The sequence below is a fragment of the Saccopteryx bilineata genome, chromosome 11, assembly GCF_036850765.1.
Source record: "Saccopteryx bilineata isolate mSacBil1 chromosome 11, mSacBil1_pri_phased_curated, whole genome shotgun sequence".
NCBI lineage: Eukaryota > Metazoa > Chordata > Mammalia > Chiroptera > Emballonuridae > Saccopteryx > Saccopteryx bilineata.
In genome coordinates, this window is record NC_089500.1 from 48,054,550 (window position 1) to 48,069,055 (window position 14,506).

The 14,506-nt window shown below is 39.6% G+C and overlaps 1 protein-coding gene across 1 annotated transcript in view; it reads right to left on the reverse strand.

Annotated features, from left to right (window-relative positions):
* COLEC12 (collectin subfamily member 12) overlaps positions 1-14,506 on the reverse strand; it is a 274,994-nt gene that overhangs the window by 243,358 nt on the left and 17,130 nt on the right. The gene's annotated exons all lie outside the window — the stretch shown is intronic.

The window sequence follows — 14,506 nt, forward strand, 5'->3', positions numbered from 1 at the left end:
TTTCAAGTGCTCATGGTACATTCTCTAGAATAGACCACATGTTAGGACACAAAAGTGCTCTCCACAAATTTGAGAAGATTGAAATCATATGAAGCACTTTCTCCGATCAAAACAGCATGAAACTAGAAATGAACCACAACAGAAAAACTCAAAAATTGTCCAACACATGGAAACTAAATAGCAGGTTGTTAAATAACGAATGGATTAAAAATGAGATCAAAGAAGAAATTAAAAAATTCCTAGAAACGAATGACAATGAGCATACAACAACTCAAAATTTATGGGACACAGCAAAAGCAGTACTGAGAGGGAAGTTCACAGCACTACAGGCACACTTTAAGCTAAAAAGAGCTCAAATAAACAACTTAACCCTGCATCTAAAAGAACTAGAAAAAGAACAGCAAGTAAAGCCCAAATGTAGTAGAAGGAAGGAAATAATAAAGATGAGAGCAGAAATAAATGACATAGAGGCTAAAGAAACAATACAGAGGATCAATGAAACTAGGAGCTGGTTCTTTGAAAAGGTAAACAAGATTGATGAATCTTTAACTAGACTCACCAAGAAAAAGAGAGGACTCAAATAAATAAAATTAGAAATAAGAGTGGAGAAATAACAACTGACACAACAGAAATACAAAATATTGTAAGAAAATACTATGAAGAACTGTATGCCAAAAAACTAGATAACCTAGATGAAATGGACAAATTCCTTGAAACATACAATCTTCTAAAAATCAATTTGGAAGAATCAGAAAACCTAAACAGACCAATTACACCAAATGAGATCGAAACAGTAATCAAAAAACTCCCAAAAAAGAAAAGTCCAGGGCCTGATGGCTTCACAACTGAATTCTACCAAATATTTAAAGAAGAACTAACTCCTATCCTTCTCAAACTATTTCAAAAAATTCAAAAGGAAGGAAGACTTCCAAGCTCCTTTTATGAGGCGAGCATAATTCTGATTCCAAAACCAGGCAAAGACAACAGAAAGAAAGAAAGAAAATTATAGGCCAATATCTCTGATGAATATAGATGCTAAAATCCTCAACAAAATATTAGCAAACCGGATCCAACAATATATGGAAAAAATCATACACCATGATCAAGTGGGATTTATTCTGAGGAGGCAAGGCTGGTACAATATTCGTAAATCAATCAATGTGATTCATCACATAAACAAAAAGAAGGAGAAAAAACATATGATAATTTCAATAGATGCAGAAAAAGCATTTGATAAAATCCAGCACCCTTTCATGATCAAAACTCTCAGCAAAGTGGAATACAGGGAACATACCTCAACATGATAAAAGCCATCGATGAGAAACCCACAGCCAACATCATACTCAATGGGAAAAAATTAAAAGCAATACCCTTAAGATCAGGAAGAAGGCAGGGGTACCCCCTTTCACCACTCTTATTTAACATAGTCCTGGAAGTCTGAGCCATAGCAATCAGACAAGAAGAAGAAATAAAAGGCATTCAAGTTGGAAAAGAAGAAGTAAAACTATCATTATTTGCAGATGATATATTGTATATAGAAAACCCTAAAGTCTCAGTCAAAAAACTACTGGACCTGATAAATGAATTCAGCAAAGTGGCAGGATATAAAATCAATATTCAGAAATCAGAGGCATTTTTATATGCCAACAATGAACAGTCAGAAAGAGAAATTAAGGAAACAATCCCCTTCACAATTACAACCAAAAAAATAAAGTACCTAGGAGTAAACTTAACCAAGGAGACTAAAGACTTGTACTTGGAAAATTACAAAGCATTGATAAAAGAAATCAAGGAAGATACAAACAAGTGGAAGCATATACCGTGCTCATGGTAAGGAAGAATAAACATCATTAAAATGTCTATATTACCCAAAGCAATCTATAAATTCAATGCAATACCAATTAAAATACCAATGACATACTTCAAAGATATAGATCACATATTCCAAAAATTTATATGGAAACAAAAAAGAACACAAATAGCCTCAGCAATCTTAAAAAAGAAGAATAAAGTGGGAGGTATCACACTTCCGGATATCAAGTTATACTACAAGGCCATTGTATTCAAAATAGCCTGGTACTGGGAGAAGAACAGGCATATAGATCAATGGAATAGAACAGAGAACCCAGAAATAAACCCACAGTTCTATGGACAACTGATATTTGACAAAGGAGGTAAGGAAATACAATGGAGTAAAGACAGCCTCTGTAACAAATGGTGTTGGGAAATTGGACAGCTACCTGCAAAAAAATGAAACTAGATCACCAGCTTACACCACTCACAAAAATAACCTCAAAATGGATAAAAGACTTAAATGTAAGCCTTAAAACTATAGGCATATTAGAAGAAAACATAGGCAGTAAGCTCTCCAACATCTCTCAGAGCAATATATTTGCTGATTTATCTCCACGGGGAAGTGAAATAAAAGACAGGATAAACAAATGGGACTATATCAAACTAAAAAGCTTTTGCACAGCTAAAGACAACAAGAACAGAATAAAAAGACAAACTACACAATGGGAGAACATATTTGACAATACGTCTGATAAGGGGTTAATAACCAAAATTTATAAAGAACTTGTAAAACTTAATACCAGGAAGACAAACAATCCAATCCAAAAATGGGCAAAAGAGATGAATAGACACTTCTCCAAAGAGGACATACAGATGGCCAATAGGCATATGAAAAAATGCTCAACATCACTCATCAGAGAAATGCAAATTAAAACCTCAATGAGATATCACCTCACACCAGCCAGAATGGCACTCATCAACAAAACAACACAGAATAAGTGCTGGCGAGGATATGGAGAAAAGGGAACCCTCCTGCACTGCTGGTGGGAATGCAGACTGGTACAGCCACTGTGAAAAACAGTATGGAGATTCCTCAAAAAATTAAAAATCGAACTGCCTTTTGACCCAGCTATCCCACTGTTAGGAATATACCCCAAGAACACCATAGCACTGTATGAAAGGAAGAAATGCACCCCCATGTTTATGGCAGCATTGTTCACAATAGCGAAGATCTGGAAACAGCCCAAGTGTCCGTCAGAGGACGAGAGGATAAAAAAGCTTTGGTACATATATACTATGGAATACTACTCAGCCATAAAAAATGATGACATCGGATCATTTACAATAACATGGATGGACCTTGATAACATTATATGGAGTGAAATAAGTAAATCAGAAAAAATCTAAGAACTATATGAATCCATACATAGATGGGACATAAAAAAGAGACTCAGAGACATGAACAAGAATGTGATGGCAACAGGGGTGGGGGAGTGGGGGGAGGGGGGGAGAGGATGAGGAAGGAGAGAGGGGTGGGGTGAGGGGAGGGGCACAAAGAAAACCAGATAGAAGGTGACAGAAGACAATTTGACTTTAGGGGAGGGGTATACAGCAAAATCAAATGTCAAAATAATCTGGAGATGTTTTCTCTCAACATATGTACCCTGATTTATCAATGTCACTGCATTAAATTTAATAAATAAATTAAAAAAAAAAAGAATTGACCATATGTTGGACCATAAAAATAAATCAGCAAATTCAGAAAAATTGAAATTGTACCAAGCATATTTTCTGATCATAAAGCCTTGAAACTAGGAGGAGACAAGATGGCGCTGGAGTAGGCGGACGTATCAACATCTACTTCTCAGAACCAAAGTGGAATACAAACTAATTTTAAGAACTATCATCTGGAAAAACCAACTTTGGACTAAACTAAGAGGACTCTTCAACCAAGGAACACTGAAGAAGCCACACCGAGACTGGCAGAGGAGAACAGAAGCTCCATATCCACGCATGCTACAAATGGCTTCTCCAGTCAACCTGAATCATTACCAGCTAGAAGCAGCGGTCACTGGGACTTGGACATGAGCTGCAAAGTATAGAAGGGTGACAATTCCGGTGCCATGCAGACTTTTCCTGGATGTGGTCTTTTCCTGGACTCCTGCTCCCTGTGACAGATCCTAACAGACTGAACTGTGGTTGAGTTGCATTTTTCAGGGATTTGGCATGGTGATGGGGCCAACTTGGACTTGGTGAACATGCTAAGGACACTACTCTTTTATGGATTCTTGCTGTATTGGCCAAGAGTTTGCTTAAAGGCTTTTAATCACTGTAATAAAAATAAAAAATAAAAAATAAAAAATAAGAAGGCTGGATAAAGAAGATGGGGCACATATACACCATGGTATACTAGTCAGCTAGAAGAAATGATGACATCGGATCACTCACAGCAGATTGGTGGAATCTTGATAACATTATGCGGAGTGAAATAAGCGAATCAGAAAAAAACAAGAACTACAGGATTCCATACATTGGTGGGACATAAAAGTGAAACTAAGAGACATGGATAGGAGTGTGGTGGTTACAGGGGGTAGGGGTAGGGAAGGAGGGAGAGGGGGAGGGAGAGGGGTACAAAGAAAACTGGATAGAGGGTGACGGAGGACTATCTCTCTTTGGGTGATGGGTATGCAACAGAACTAAATGACAAAATAACCTGGAAATGTTTTCTTGGAATATATGTACCCTGATTTATTGATGTCACCCCATTTAAATAAAAATGTATTTATATATAAAAAAAGCCTTGAAACTAGAATTCAACTGCAAAAAAGAGGTAAAAAAACCCCACACAAATGTGGAAACTAAACAACATACTTTTAAAAAATGAGTGGGTCAGGCCCTGGCCAGTTGACTCAGTGGTAGAGCATCGGCCTGGCATGCAGGAGTTCCGGGTTCGATTCCCGGTTAGGGCACACAGGAGAAGCGCCCATCTGCTTCTCCATTCCTCCCCCTCTCCTTCCTCTCTGTCTCTCTTTTCCCCTCCCACAGCCAGGGCTCCATTGGAGCAAAGTTGGCCCAGGCGCTGAGGATAGCTCCATGGCCTCTGCCTCAGGCACTAGAATGGCTCTGGTTGCAACAGGAGCATCGCCCCCTGGTGGGCATGCCGGGTGGATCCCAATCAGGCACATGCGGGAGTCTGTCTGCCTCCCCGTTTCCAACTTCAGAAAAATACAAAAAAAAAAAAAAAGAGTGGGTCAAAGAAGAAATAAGCACAGAGATCAAAAGATACATACAAATGAAAATAACAGTACGACATATCAGAATCTCTGGGATGCAGCAAAAGCAGTAACAAGAGGGAAATTCATATCACTTCAGGCCTATATGAACAAACAAGAGAGAGCCCAAGTAAACCACTTAACTTCACATCTTAAGGAATTAGAAAAACAAAGACAACCCAAAACCGGCCAAAATAAGGAAATAATAAAAATCAGCAAAACTAAATGAAATAGAGAACAGAAAAACTAAAGAAAAAATTAATAAAACAAGGAGCTGGTTCTTTGAAAAGATCAACAAAATTGACAAACCCTTGGCAAGACTCACCAAGGAAAAAAGAGAAAGGACTCATATAAACAAAATCCAAAATGAAAGAGGAGAAATCACCACAGATATCATAGATATACAAGGAATTAGTGTAGAATACTATGAAAAACTATATGCCACCAAATTCAATAATCTAGAAGAAATGGATAAATTCCTAGAACAATACAATCTTCCTAGACTGAGTCATAAAGAAGCAGAAAGCCTAAACAGACCCATAAACAGGGAGGAAATAGAAATAACTATTAAAAACCTCCCCAAAAATAATAGTTCAGGGCTAGACGGCTATATTGGTGAATTCTATCAAACAGTCAAAGAAGACTTGGTTCCTACTCTACTCAAAGTCTTCCAAAAAATTGAAGAAGCAGCAATACTTCCAAACACATTTTATGAGGCCAACATAACCTTCATACCAAAACCTGGCAAGGACAACACAAAAAAAGAAAACTACAGATCAATATCTCTAAAGAATACAGATGCTAAAATACTAAACAAAATACTGGCAAATCAAATACAAGAACATATTAAAAAAATAATACATCATGATCAAGTGGGATTCATCCAAGAATCTCAAGGATAGTTCAACATATGTAAAATGGTTAACATAATATACCGTATCAACAAAACAAAGAACAAAAACCACATGATCTTATCAATAGATGCAGAAAAGGCATTCGATAAAATACAACACAATTTTATGTTTAAAACACTCAACAAAAATGGGTATAGAAAGAAAATATCTCAACATGATAAAGGCCATTTATGATAAACCATCAGCTAACATCATATTAAATGGCATAACACTGAGGACTTTCCCCCTTAAATCAGGAACAAGACAGGGTTGTCCACTCTCTCTACTCTTATTTAACGCAGTGCTAGAAGTTCTAGCCAGAGCAATCAGACAAGATAAAGAAATAAAAGGCATTCATATTGGAAAAGAAGTAAAGGTTTCACTTTTTGCAGATGATTTGAACCTATACATCGAAAACCCCAAAGACTCCACAAAAAGATTACTAGAAACAATAAACCAATACAGTAAGGTCGCAGGATACAAAATTAATATACAAAAGTCCATGGCCTTTCTATATGCCAACAATGAAACATTAGAAAACGAACTCAAAAAAATAATCCCTTTCACGGTTGCAACAACAACAAAAAATACCTAGGAATAAACATAATAAAGAATGTAAAGGCCCTATATAATGAAAACTACAAAGCATTGTTAAGGAAAATTGAAAAAGATACAATGAAATGGAAAAATATTCCCTGTTCTTGGATAGGAAGAATAAATATAATCAAAATGACCATATTATCCAAAGCAATATACAAATTTAATGCAATTTCCATCAAGATTCCAAATACATTTTTTAAAGAAATGGATCAAAAAATCATCAGATTTACATGGAACTATAAAAAACCCTGAATAGCCAAAGCAATCCTAAGGGAAAAAAACGAAGCTGGGGGCATTTTAATACCTGACTTCAAATTATATTACAGAGCCACAACAATCAAAACAGCATGGTAGCCTGACCAGGCGGTGGCGCAGTGAATAGAGCGTCGGACTGGGATGCAGAGGACCTAGGTTCGAGACCCCAAAGTCGCCAGCTTGAGCACGGGCTCATCTGGTTTGAGCAAAGTTCACCAGCTTGGACCCAAGGTCGCTGGCTCGAGCAAGGGGTCACTCAGTCTGCTGAAGGCCCGCGGTCAAGGCACATATGAGAAAGCAATCAATGAACTAAGGTATCACAACGAAAAACTGATGATTGATGCTTCTCATCTCTCTCCGTTCCTGTCTGTCTGTCCCTATCTATCCCTTTCTCTGACTCTCTGTCTCTGTAAAAAAAAACAAAAACAAACAAACAAACAAACAAAAATAACAGCATGGTATTGGCAGAAAAATAGACACTCAGACCAATGGAACAGAATAGAAAACCCAGAAATAAAACCACATATATATGGTCAAATAACCTTTGATAAAGGGGCCAACAAAACACAATGGAGAAAAGAAAGCCTCTTCAACAAATGGTGCTGGAGAAACTAGAAAGCCATATGCAAAAGAATGAAACTCGACTACAGTTTGTCCCCTTGTACTAAAATTAATTCAAAATGGATCAAAGACCTAAATATAAGACCTGAAACAATAAAGTACATAGAAGAAGACAGGTACTAAACTCATGGACCTTGGTTTTAAAGAGCATTTTATGAATTTGACTCCAAAGGCAAGGGAAGTGAAGGCAAAGATAAATGAATGGGATCACATCAGACTAAGAAGTTTTTGCACAGCAAGAGAAACTGACAACAAAAGAGACAGCCAACTAAATGGGAAATGATACTTTCAAACAACAGCTCAGATAAGGGCCTAATATCCAAAATATACAAAGAACTCATAAAACTCAACAACAAACAAACAAACAATCCAATAAAAAAGTGGGAAGAGGACATGAACAGACACTTCTCCCAGGAAGAAATACAAATGGCCAACAGATATATGAAAAGATGCTCATCTTCATTAGTTATTAGAGAAATACAAATCAAAACTACAATGAGATACCACCTCATACCTGTTAAATTAGCTATTATCAACGAGACAGGTAATAACAAGTGTTGGAGAGGCTGTGGAGAAAAAGGAACCCTCATACACTGTTGGTGGGAATGCAAAGTAGTACAACCATTATGGAAGAAAGTATGGTGATTCCTCAATAAATTGAAAATAGAACTACCTTATGACCCAGCAATCCCTCTACTGGGAAAATACCCACATAACTCAAAAACACTGGTATGTAAAGACACATGCAGCCCCATGTTCATTTCAGCATTGTTCACAGTGGCCAAGACATGGAAACAACCAAAAAGCCCTTCAATAGATGACTAGATAAAGAAGATGTGGTACATATACACTATGGAATACTATTCAGTCATAAGAAATGATGACATTGGATCATTTACAACAAAACGGATGGGTCTTGATAACATTATACGGAGTGAAATAAGTAAATTAGAAAAAACTAAGAACTGCATGACACCATACTTAGGTGGGACATAAAAACGAGACTAAGAAACATGGACAAGAGTGTGGTGGTTAACGGAGCACAAAGAAAACCAGATAGAAGGTGATGGAGGACAATTTGACTTTGGGTGATGGGTATGCAACATAATTGAATGACAAGATAACCTGAACATGTTTTCTTTGAATATATGTACCCTGATTTATTAATTTCACCTCATTAAAATTAATTTTAAAAAAAGAAAAAATCCATTAAGGTGGTTAAGTGCATCTTAAAAATATGCCATATTTATGTCCTGGAATAAACCCATTAACTGTAAAGTTTTTATATGTTGCTTAATTAGTTAATGATTTATTTAGGATTATTGTAGCAATACTTATAAATAAAATTGTATTGGCCCTGGCCGGTTGGCTCAGCAGTAGAGTGTCGGCCTGGCGTGCGGGGAACCTGAGTTCGATTCCCGGCCAGAGCACATAGGAGAAGCGCCCATTTGCTTCTCCACTCCCCCCCCCCCTCCTTCCTCTCTGTCTCTCTCTTCCCCTACCGCAGCGAGGCTCCATTGGAGCAAAGATGGCCTGGGCGCTGGGGATGGCTCCTTGGCCTCTGCCCCAGGCACTAGAGTGGCTCTGGTTGCGGTAGAGCGACGCCCGGGAGGGGCAGAGCATCGCCCCCTGGTGGGCAGAGCATCGCCCCTGGTGGGCGTGCCGGGTGGATCCCCGTTGGGTGCATGCGGGAGTCTGTCTGACTGTCTCTCCCCGTTTCCAGCTTCAGAAAAATACAAAAAAAAAACCCCAAAAAAACCCAATAAATAAATAAATAAATAAATAAAATTGTATTATAATTTTTCTTTATCAAACTGTGCTTGCTTGGTTTTGGTATCAAGGTAATATCAACTACATTAAATAAATTTGAATATTTTTTTTCTTTTATATACCTTAGTAAAGATGATATAAAATAGATATTTCTTGTTTCATGAGGGTTTGATAAAAAGAAGTTTATTTTAAAAAGGTGAAGGAATTTGCCAAAATATATATATATAACACCTAAATATAGGCAACAGGATGGCAACAGCCAGAGGGAAAGGGGAGAGGAGTGGAGGTAGGAGGACGAGCACACAGGAGAGGAAACGGGCACAGAAGGAGACTGCTCAGGGCCAGGGGTGCACAATGTGATGTACAGATGGTGTTATATTGAGTTGTACACTTGAAACCTGTATGGGTTGGCAAACTATGTCCTCCCAATAAATTAAAAATAAGTTTTTAAAAACCATTTTGTAAAAATTATCCATATACTAAGTATACCCACACTGGACTTTTATGTAAGAAATTAAATTATAGTATATGTATCACAAATTTTAGGTATAAATACAGTGTGTCCGTAAAGTCATGGTGCACTTTTGACCAGTCACAGGAAAGCAACAAAAGACGATAGAAATGTGAAATCTGCACCAAATAAAAGGAAAACTCTCCCAGTTTCATACCTATTCAGTGTAGTTCAATGTGGGCTCACGCACAGATTTTTTAGGGCTCCTTAGGTAGCTATCCCGTATAGCCTCTACAGACTCGTCACTGACTGATGGCCTACCAGAACGGAGTTTCTCCACCAAACTGCTGGTTTCCTTCAACTGTTTATCCCACTGAGTAATGTTATTCCTATGTGGTGGAGCTTCGTTATAAACGCGCGGATATTCACGTTGCACTTTGATCACGGATTCAAATTTAGCGAGCCACAGAACACACTGAACTTTCCTCTGTACCATCCACATCTCGACTGGCATGGCCGTGGGCTGATCCGCTGTATACACGGTGTTATGTCATCATCTGTGCATGCACACATGCTGCCACACCATCCTACAGAAACTGGGAGGGTTTTCCTTTTATTTGGTGCAGATCTCACATTTCTATCGTCTTTTGTTGCTTTCCTGTGACTGGTCAAAAGTGCACCATGACTTTATGGACACACTGTATAGGTATAGATATAGCTATTGACAAAAAAATGAAAAAAATGAAAAATGATTTTTTTTAATTTCATGCAATTTTTAATTTATTTTTTATTGATTTTAATTTATTGTGTTTACATAGATTCTAGTGTCACCCTGAATGCAACCTCCCTGCCTCATATTCCCCTCAACATCTCCCTTGCCCCCCTCTCCATAGCGCCCTCCCCTCTTCCTTCAAGTTTAACCCATCCTATCACCCCCTTTCCCTCTGTCCTCTTTTCCTCTGGTCCCTTTGATCCCTCCTCTGTCTCAATTCTGATCCTAAGTTCACATTGTTAATTGGATTCCTCAAATGAGTAGGGTCATATGATATTTTTCTTTTTCTGCCTGAAGACTATGATTACAGAAATAAAAACTTGGCCCTGGCTGGTTGGCTCAGTGGCACAGCACTGGCCAAGCATGTGGAAGTCCCAGGTTTGATTCCCAATCAAGGCACACAGGAGAAGTGACTATCTGCTTCTCCACCCCTCCCCCTTCTCTCTCTCTCTTCTCTTCCTGCAGCCATGGCTCAAATGGTTCGAGCAAGTTGGCCCCAGGAGCTGAGGATAGCTCCATGGGCTGCCTCAGGCACTGGAATGGCTTGGCTGCTGAGCAATGGAGCAGCAGTCCCACATGGGCAGAGCATCGCCCAGTATGGGGCTTACCAGGTGGATCCTGCTCAGGGGCCATGTGGGAATCTGTCTCTCTGCCTCCCCACCTCTCACTTAATATAAATAAATAAATTAATAATAAAATAAATAATAAAATAAAATAAAAACTTAATAGAAGAGTTGGGAGATGGAGTTGAAATTTTCTAGAAAGTAGAAAAAAAAGGTAAATAAATATATATAGAAGAGTAAAGACAAGAAATAATTAGAGTCAGTTCAGTGGGGTCCAAAATGGAAGTAACAGGAAAGAGACCACAGGGAGAAAACCAGTGGAGGAATAATTGAACAGCATTTTCCAGGAGCGAAGGACACGAGTCTCCAGAGTGAAAGGGCCCATCACTTCCCAGCACAAAGACAGAGATCTATTCCAAGGCACGTCACTGGAAAATTTCACAACACTGAGGATGAAAAGAAAATCTTAAAAGCTTCCAGACAGAAAAAAAAGAAAAGATTACCACAAGAATAATTATAAATACATAGAAAGAATGGCTTCACACTTCTCAACAGCAAACCGAGCTAAAATAGATCAATATCTTCAAAATTCCAAGGCAAAATTATCTCTAATATAGAAATCTCTCAATTAAATGAACAAGTAACAGAGAGCCATTTTTAGACTTAGAGAGTCTCTAAAAATATACCTCTCATGTTCACAGTTTTCAGGAAGCTACTGGAGACTATTCCATTAAAACAGGAAGAAACCAGCCCTGGCCGGTTGGCTTAGTGGTAGAGCGTCAGCCTGGCGTGCAGAAGTCCCAGGTTCAATTCCCGGCCAGGGCACACAGGAGAAGTGCCCATCTGCTTCTCCACCCCTCCCCCTTTCCTTCTTCTCTGTCTCTCTCTTCCCCTCCCGCAGCCAAGGCTCCATTGGAGCAAGGATGGCCCGGGTGCTGAGGATGGCTCTGTGGCCTCTGCCTCAGATGCTGGGATGGCTCTGGATGCAACAGAGCAATGCCCCAGATGGGCAGAGCATCGCCCCCTGGTGGGCATGCTGGGTGGATCCCGGTCGGGCGCATGCGGGAGTCTGTCCGACTGCCTTCCTGTTTCCAGCTTCGGAAAAATGCAAAAAAAAAAACCAGGAAGAAACCAAGAAAGATGTGTGTGTGTGTGTGCCTATATACACCCTACCTGATCTTAACCCCCAATCCTGAGTAGGTCAGAAGGCTCCAGAAAAGATTTCTTCAAGAAGACAAGAATGAGAGAATACCTAATATGTGTGAACACACTTTACAGAGATTTAGGAAAGTGAAAAAGATTCTGGGGATAAATGATAAAGTATATATACATACACAGGAAACTAAATAAGCCAAATAAGAGGATTATCAACTCCCAGGAAAACAAAGTTACACAAGAAATATGAGTCCACCGTGAATAGCATTTATATAGTTGTAGTAATGTAAATACTGAATTTGATCTAATCAAGACTGTGGCACAGCTATATTGGGACAATGCAGGGCAACAGGGGTCCATGAAGGTTATTTGACAGAGGGTGAAAGGACTAAATCAGGGGTCAGGAACCGTTTTGACTGAGAGAGCCAAGAATGCCACATATTTTAACATGTAATTCCATGAGAGCCATACAACCACCCGTGTACGTTACGCATTATCCAATAAAAATTTGGATGTCCTGGAGGACAGCTATGATTGGCTCCAGCCACCCGCAACCATGAACATGAGCAGTAGGAAATGAATGGATTGTAATACATGAGAATGTTTTATATTTTTAACATTATTTTTTTTTTAATTAAAGATTTGTCTGCAAGCCAGATGCAGCCATCAAAAGAGCCACATCTGGCTCTCGAGCCATAGGTTCCTGACCCCTGGACTAAATCCTTGTCTTCTCTATAGGAAAGTCCATGTATAATGCCTAAAGTAAAATAATAATAATAATGAACATCATAAGTATGTCACTTACCGGTCATGATATGGGTCATGGGAGAACATCTACATAACGGGCTACCAACATTCTTTCTATCCTTCTACCTTCAAGTCCATTCTCACTCCTCTTTGATCAGGAAGGGCCTTATAGCTTGCTCTGGCTTATAGAATATACCAGAAGTGGGTAACCTTGGGGCCTACCCTTTAGTGGACTTTCAACTTCTATTTTCACCCTCTTTGCAGGCAGCTACCATATGAAAGATCCCACCTCCCTGTTGGACTAGAGGCCACCTGGACAGAGACCTCGGGAGGATGAGGGACTGTTAAAGGAAGGAGAGAAAGACTAGCGAGCCCTCAGCCAACTCGATCATCCCCGCTGATTCTCTCGCCATGGGAGTGAGGCTGTCCAGCGTGGTCAATAGACAGTAGAGATCAGCCATCCTACCGAGCCTGACCTAAATAGGAAAATCATGAAAAAATAAACAGCTGTTATTTTGTTTTTGTGTTTTCTGAAGTGAGAAGCAGGGAGGCAGAGAGAGACAGACTCCCGCATCCACCCAACTGGGATCCACCCAGCATGCCCATCAGGGGCGATGCTCTGCCCAACTGGGGCATTGGTCCGCTGCAACCAGAGCCATTCTAGCACCAGAGGCAGAGGCCATGGAGCCATCATCAGAGCCCGGGCCAACTATGCTCCAATGGAGCCTTGACTGCGGGAGGAGAAGAGAGAGATAGAGAGAAGGGAAAAGGGAGAAGGGAGAGACGGGGGGATGGAGAAGCAGATGGTCACTTCTCCTGTGAACCCTGACTGGGAATTGAACCAGGGACATCCACATGCAGGCTGACGCTCTACCACTGAGCCAACCAGCCAGGGCCAATGGCTGTTATTTTAAGCCACAGGGGCTGGGATGGCTTAGTAGGCATCAGTAGATAACTGAAAGAAAAGTAAATGCCAAAAAAAAGATGCTAAAAATGTTCTATAAAGGTTGCCTTTGAGGAATGGAAAATGATGAAATGATGGTGGGCTGGGTAGGAAACTGCTGTTTTACATAATAAATCTGTGATATTATTTGACTCTTTAAACCATATGCATCTCTAACTTTGATAAAAAAATAAAGCAAACAAAACAGGGGAATGTGAATAAAAGATAAAAGCCAAGTTGACAAAGAAAAGCACCCAGGTCCAATAGATGCTGATGACCAAATAAGGTACCCTGCTCTCCAAAGGGCCAGTGTGCAGAATTCAACCTGAGGCAACAGAATAAAAAGTTGGGGCATGCAGCCTTAAACATCTGGCACAAAGTAGGTTCCGACAAATGGCAAACTGAACGGAACAAGTTCGAACTTTTTCAGGAGCCAGGCTGGAGGACTGTGGACAGAGGCTAGGCTGAATTTATATTGTATACTTCTTTTCTAAACTGAGCTCAGTGCTGCCATCCATGTGAGCGCATTCGCTCTATCCTCAATACTCAATCTGCAAATGTTTTCAACCACTAGTCCATGGACTAGTGCTAGTCTGCCAGAAATGTCATGAATCTTCATACATCAGGGTATAGGACCAGACCACAGAGCGGCAGGTGAAAACCACTACTC